The sequence below is a fragment of the Crinia signifera genome, chromosome 5 (assembly GCF_055691185.1).
Source record: "Crinia signifera chromosome 5, ASM5569118v1, whole genome shotgun sequence".
In the NCBI taxonomy this organism is placed as follows: Eukaryota; Metazoa; Chordata; class Amphibia; order Anura; family Myobatrachidae; genus Crinia; species Crinia signifera.
Genome location: NC_139221.1, coordinates 292676656 through 292684302, shown reverse-complemented (window position 1 = coordinate 292684302; position 7647 = coordinate 292676656).

Sequence of the window (7647 nt, the reverse complement as noted above, 5' to 3'; positions counted from 1 at the left end):
AAAAGATTCAAATGGTAGCATAAAAACATCCGGGTAGCAAAGTCCTTGTAGCATCACAGTCCAAATAACGAAACTATCACTTATTCCACACAGCAGTGATAGCAGATAAGTCCACACGATACCTAGACAGAGCATAACCTCTTAGTCCAGGACAGTCCATCAAAAATCTCTCCCTGGCTTGTGTGCCAGTCATTTTAAAAACTTCTAAATTCCCACGCGTCTCCATACCATCAGTGGGCTTGCACTCGATCTCGATTGGTGTATTCAAGAGTCAGGTATATCCCCCTCCCAGCTACTGCTGCTGCCCCCCCCCCCCTGCTGGGTCAGGCCCCAGAAAGTCTGGAAGGGGCCAGAGATATGCAGAGCAGTGTCAACACAAGATACAAAACACAGTCTGATTACATTATGTCCTGATTACCCCCTGTGAACATTTCCTGTTGATAGCAGGGGAATTGGATCACCCCCTGTGAAGATTGTCCCTCAGCTACCACCCTCCTGTGATAGCAGGAACAAAAGTATGGTAATTGGACATAACCTTTTGGTGAATTCTTTCCTGGGTATTTCCTGTCCGACCATATTTGCTTAACAGCATCTAATACTATGGTACACACAGATATGGGGGATAGAAACATCTGCAGTGAACAAGAGACCTAAAATGTACATTAATTACTGTGGAGTTCTACAGCCTAATACTATATGATCTGGAAATACACACAGATTTGGGGGATAGAAACATCTATGGAGAATAAGAGGGTACAGACGGACTAAAATAGTACATTAATTACTACACCTAATAAAATATCATAATTACAGTCTTACGGTCAGTTTGATAACCTCACATTCCTTCCCCTACTATTTTAGTTCCTGTACCAAGTTGTTCTGGAACCAATAACAACCTGTAGTGGGATGCAGAGCAGAGAATCTGAGGTTTGGATCTACCACCTGAGTCCCACAGAGTGGCATCATACCAAACCCATCTTGTAAAAGGCGGCTGGTTTGCAGAAGCAGCAAGGGCAATATCACAATATAAGTTATGCATGTTAACTAACAAGTGAGTTAGCAATCCCCCGTCCTCAAATGTTGGGTACCCCCCCTCTGCAACATCGTAAACTTTCACACCGGGCACACCTATAGGGTGTGCTAATACTTTTGCCTCTGGCACAATGGGGCAGGGAGCAGTTTCCACCTCCCCCTCTTTCCCAAGGAACATCTGCCAAACGGCAGCCCAATATCGGAGCTCTGGCCCTGGCTCTTCCGCCACTCTGTCAAGTCCTTCCCCCCTCAAACCCACACTAGGGGCATGGCAAATTTCAGTACAGCATTTGGTCTCAATGCCCAGGGCTGAGAAGGGACCCTCCATCAGGAACAATTCCGCTGGTGGCTGCAGGGCAGGCTGGTCCAAGGCCAGTACTACCCCCTCAAAAGCCTGGGTCTCACCTGCCGCTTCCTCTGCGCAGTCCTCAGTCTCCAGGATAACCACCTTCCCCAGCTGAATATGCTGGGCAGCCTGAAGCACGACATCATCTGTGACTGGTATGCTTGTGGCCTGGATGTTGTCGGATACTCCTCTAACCACGGTGATCTCCTCCTGGACGCAGTCCTCATAGATCCCCTGGCAGCAGGTTAATAATTCTGCATCTCCCACCTCAGCAAAAGGGAAGCTGTAGTGCAGCTCCTCCCGGGGTGCCTGGCTCAGAGGCCTCACTTCCTTCACGTTGGGGATAACCTCCCCCTGCAGAGAACACTGAGCAGCTTCCTCCCTAGGATGGGGGAGAAGCAGTTGCAAACGGTGCCTTTCATCACGCCCCCTGCGACACTGATCTTGCCATGCTGGGGTATCCAGGAGCCCGCGATCAATCGCCTCCTCCTCTGCCACCACGAAGCACTCCTCCAGACACTGCAATTGTTCCCACACACTCAACTGTGCACCGAAATGGAGGATCCATGCCCGATAATCAGCAAATGCATTTGTAGGATCTCCCTGATCGTGAAGGATCTGCTGAAGGATTTCCCCACGAGTGCAGGATCGGATGGGTATACCTCGCAGCTGACATTCTGCTATCAGCTCCTCCATACTCATTTCTTCAAGGGCAGTTAGGGGCCCCCCTGACAACGACCCTTCTCTTGCGGTAACAATTAATTCCGTGGCAGACCCCTCGGTTGTCTGCCCAGATTGCAGTAGCCCCCTTCTAGACCCTTCCTCTGGTTCTATCTGGGGCATCAATTTATTCTGGACTTGTCCTTCAGCCTCAGAATATTGTCCTCTTTGTAGCATCTGGGTAACTGTAGCAATCACTTCCTCTGTGAATTCTACAAACTCTGGCTCCCCCAGCAGATTCCACGAGGTGGCCTCACCTTTACAGTGCAGGAATGCATCCCCCAGGTAACACAACTTGTCCTGTATGCTGGATACTCTCCACCCGCTGATCATCTGCTGAGCTTCTTCCCAGTACTCCCAGATATACTGCATTTTCCTGACAATAAATAACAGATCCGGCTTCCCAGCCTGCCGATACACTGAAGAACCTCCATCCCTGAGCTCCTCTGCTACAGGGGTCTTGAGGCATCGATTTTCTTTCCTTGGAAACATTTTCCCTTTCACAGGACTGACACCTGCTCACTTGCTGAACATCACCTTATTGCATTTTCCGTTTCCTTACATATGGTCTGATCCTCTGTTCTCTGTGCTTTCTGTGCTCGATGGTTGGTGTCTGAATGATCCCACTGTCGCTGCCGCCAAATGTGAAGATACAGGGTTCTTCAATCACTCAGACACCGAGCAGATGAAACCAAAATATGGTTTATTTTTATCACAGCACACACATGTAGATGAAGACAGGAAAAAGATTCAAATGGTAGCATAAAAACATCCAGGTAGCAAAGTCCTTGTAGCATCACAGTCCAAATAACGAAACTATCACTTATTCCACACAGCAGTGATAGCAGATAAGTCCACACGATACCTAGACAGAGCATAACCTCTTAGTCCAGGACAGTCCATCAAAAATCTCTCTCCTGGCTTGTGTGCCAGTCATTTTAAAAACTTCTAAATTCCCACGCGTCTCCATACCATCAGTGGGCTTGCACTCGATCTCGATTGGTGTATTCAAGAGTCAGGTATATCCCCCTCCCAGCTACTGCTGCTGCCCCCCCCCCCCTGCTGGGTCAGGCCCCAGAAAGTCTGGAAGGGGCCAGAGATATGCAGAGCAGTGTCAACACAAGATACAAAACACAGTCTGATTACATTATGTCCTGATTACCCCTGTGAACATTTCCTGTTGATAGCAGGGGAATTGGATCACCCCCTGTGAAGATTGTCCCTCAGCTACCACCCTCCTGTGATAGCAGGAACAAAAGTATGGTAATTGGACATAACCTTTTGGTGAATTCTTTCCTGGGTATTTCCTGTCCGACCATATTTGCTTAACAGCATCTAATACTATGGTACACACAGATATGGGGGATAGAAACATCTGCAGTGAACAAGAGACCTAAAATGTACATTAATTACTGTGGAGTTCTACAGCCTAATACTATATGATCTGGAAATACACACAGATTTGGGGGATAGAAACATCTATGGAGAATAAGAGGGTACAGACGGACTAAAATAGTACATTAATTACTACACCTAATAAAATATCATAATTACAGTCTTACGGTCAGTTTGCTAACCTCACATTGGGGAGGCGCAGAGAACATGTGGGCGCCGGGGGTCTGCGGAGCTATAGTTACCGCACTTACCCGCTGCTGCCCTGCTGTCATGGTCCCGTCTCTCCCGGCGCCGGCTCCTGCAGCTATAATGAAAACAGACACTTAGAAAATGGCTGTCCCCAGTTTTCTGTCTGCAGTATGGGGCAGCCATTTTCTAAGAGTCCGTATTGATTATAGCAGCAGGAGCCGGCGCCGGGAGAGACGGGACCGTGACCGCAGATGCGGCCGGTCAGGTAAGCCGAGAGGAGGGAGGGGAGAGAGGGCGCCGAGGGGAGGGAGGGGAGGTGGGCGCCGAAAAATCTGCGGCGGGGGGGGCGAAATTTAGGTAGTTACGCCGCTGGATGAGATGTGCTACTACACTTTACTTAACTTTACTTACAGAGCCCCCGTTATTCGCGGTATGCCAGGTAGAGAAGGAGAGGAGGGGGAGAGAGAGAATGGGACAAAGGGGGGGTTGGTTTTACCTGTTATCAGCAGCTGCAGAGAACTCCTATGGGGACAGACACTTCCCGGTATTAGGTTTCACCCCCTAAATCACATGAATCTCAGTACTCAGAGATGCCCCACATCTGCTATATCCTCCTTACAGCTGCAGCCTTGGAGTAATGAGAGAGAGTGAGGACTGGTGGTTGCGTTATTGAGAGTCGAGAGAGGAGCTGAGCTGTGGGGGTGTCTGATATTAGGTTGGGCCTGTGCACAGTAGGCACCTCCGTGCGCACTCCTATGCTATAAAGGCTGTATGTGACAAGTTAAAATTACATGATTCTACATACTTTTTATCAATTTTAAAAGAAATCAAGAAATACTTGAAGATTACATCTCTAATAAAAAGGGACCCAAACATGTGGTCCAATTGGCTGTATGAATGATGGGCCTCATTCAGAGATGGACATAGTGCAGCTCCTGCTTCTTTGGATTTCCCACCCCTAAACAGTGACAGTCTGTGGCTTAGAGGGCGCTGTGTGAGACGGCGATGCCGGACCCATTCTGCGCACACAGGTCCGGGCATTTGCAGGTGCCCCAAAATCAGAGATGTACACAAACCAGAATAACAGAAATCACAGCAGCCTCATGCAAACATTGGTCCCCGTGCGAATTTAGACTAGCTGCAAACGAATAACGACCTGCATAAGGTATATAGTGGTCATAAACAAGGCGGTCCTGCAATAAATTTAAATTAAATTAGCATTTTTGATCGCAGGCCGTATGCAAGTTAATTGACAGGAAGCCAGAATTTAAAGGTGGATACCGGTCATTTTCTGGGAGTGTCAGAGGTGTGGTCAGGGGTTCGAGAGGGGGGGGGGGGGGTGTGTGTGACATCAGCCCCTATCAGCCGCCCAAGTAAGTCCTGGACTACGCACAGACTGCACACAGTGGAAACATCATCTGACGCCGACGGTGATCGGCTTGCAAATTTCCGATCCAGATAATTTTCTCAAGCCGTGCTAAACTATTTGCAGACTTACACCGGGCTGGATTTCACTCTGTCTGGGCAGTGTATACCTAATCGCAGTGGACTTCAATTTAACAGACCAGCGACCAGGTCTGAATAATCACCCCAGTCCTCAAGTACCCCCAGCAGTACATGTTTTCCATGTCAACTGGAAGGTGAACACAGGTGTACTCATTACTCAGGTAATTATTTCACTTGTGAGTCTGTGAGGAGACCTGCAAAATGTGCACTGTTGGGCAGTGAGTAACCAATAGGCTGATTAGGCTGCAGCCTAAGGTGCCAGGACTTGGGGGGGGGGGGGGGGGGACGCTGGCATGTTTAGCGGATATTTTGAGGATCTCTCACAGCCAGCAACATTGGCACTCAAAGAGTTAAACCAAACACAAAATCACTAGTCAATATCGAACAACATCAAATTCGATTTTGCAATCAAAAGCAAAATGTAATATTAGTAATTGTGGGATCTGGTGATATTCTGGTGTCCATTGGCTCCGATACCCGCCGTTATCAGGGATTAAGCTTCACTTGTCTGATGCATGTGAAGCATAATCCCTGATAAGCAGCCACCAGATCCTGTGATACCACATGGGATCGGGGACTTACGCCCTCATTCAAAGGATAACACTGATGACCTGATTCTTTTGTATCCCCCATTTTGTCAGATGTACGCTATAATTATACAAGTTTCTTCTTCTAGTCCATCCTTCCCCATGTCAGATCTTACTATTATTTAATGAGATAATAAGCAATTCCTCTATTTACTCATTTTTAATAGCATCAATAGAACGTTGTCATCTCCAGGAGGAAGCTCCCATTATCTCTGCACAGGGCATGGAAAGTGTGAGCTGGGAGCGATTGGGAATTAATAATGACAATTAGCTAGTATGACAAAGCCAGGTAACTCGGGGCATTGGGATTTTTCTCCCACGTATTCAGGATTCTGTGTGAAATTCAGAGTTAATTAATAATACAGAGCCATTATCTGGGTCTTTGTGTCATATTTGTTGTCAGAGCAAATGCCAGGAATTGTACGGAGTCTAATTTGACATATTGTAGACATATGGCTTGCTCAGCACCTTTCATGTTAATTGCACAAGGTAGCTTCAAGGAGCTGACATTATTGTTGGGCGCATTGGCATGTAAATGTCCCTGGCACCATCTCATTTCCATTTCAATGTCAGGAGATTGGCAGCTATACACCTGTCAGTCTTTTGTTTACTTACCCGTTCTGCTTCAGTTCCCGGAACTCTCTGGATCAGTGGTTCCAAACCTTTTTTAATCTCCCGTACCCCGTAGGCTTTTTATATATGAGTACTCGTCCTCTCAATATGAAATATCCACAGTACTTATGAGTGGAGTGGTATGAGCGGTATATGTGTCCTTATGTGTGTCCTTATATTAAGGAGTAGTGGATGAGTAGCATGCGGTCAGGAATCGTATCCCTCTGTGGGCCACATGTATCATGCTTCAAAAAGTGATACAGTGGAGAGTGATAAACAACCAGCCAATCAGCTCCTACCTGTAATTTTTTCAATCCCAGCCTGTAACAGCAGCAGTTAGGAACTGATTGGCTGGTTGTTTATCACTCTCCATTGTATCACTTTTTGAAGCTTGATACATCTGGCCCTGTGTCTGGCCGCTGGCTGTGTACTGTCTCCGGGGTACCCGCAGGCGCCTTAAGAATTAATGCCGCTACTTCCTCCACCCGTGTCAGCGTGGGGCAGATGAACACTGATGCCTGAGGGCAGTGTAGGTAGCTCCCAGTGGATTGCTGGTCGGGCAAAAGCATAAGGAGATGCTGATGACGCTGCAGACTGAACCGGAAGTGACGCAACGTGTTGGCAACGGGAGACTTCGTCTGCCATCAAGAGACTTCCTCTTCTTCCGTCATTGCCAATAATATTTTCAAGTACCCCCAACCAGTCTGCAGGGTACCCCCAGGGTAAGCAGCAGCAATGCACACTCCGCATCTGATCCAGGACCCTGGTGCAGAAGTCTTACTGCCTTGGCAGTGGGGAGGCATGGGGGTATGGCTCCCAAGGGTAATATGATGAGGTGTCAAGGTTGTAGTCAACATGCAATCATCCCTTATTTGGGATGTACCTATACTAGGGCTCCATTTACCAAATATACTTAATTCCATTGGCATATTTTGTTAGAATTACAGTAACATAGCCTCCCAACAATTGTATAGGGCAAGATGTAATAAGGTGCGATTTTTTTAGACAGCTAAAAAATCACATCAAATTGCACATGTGACACATGATTTTCAGAGGAAAATTGCACATGTAATAGGGGGCAATTGCTTAGAACATTTCGGACTATTTTTTTAGTAACGGGAAAGTTCAAATTTAAAGTCTTTTTTATTTTATTTAATTTTTTTTAAGTAAAAAACGGGAGTTTTCCCCTTTTTTTTAAAGCAGCAATCATTTACACCGCAAAACCAGGTTGATGTTGTCATGTAATTGTTTGGCGCTTTT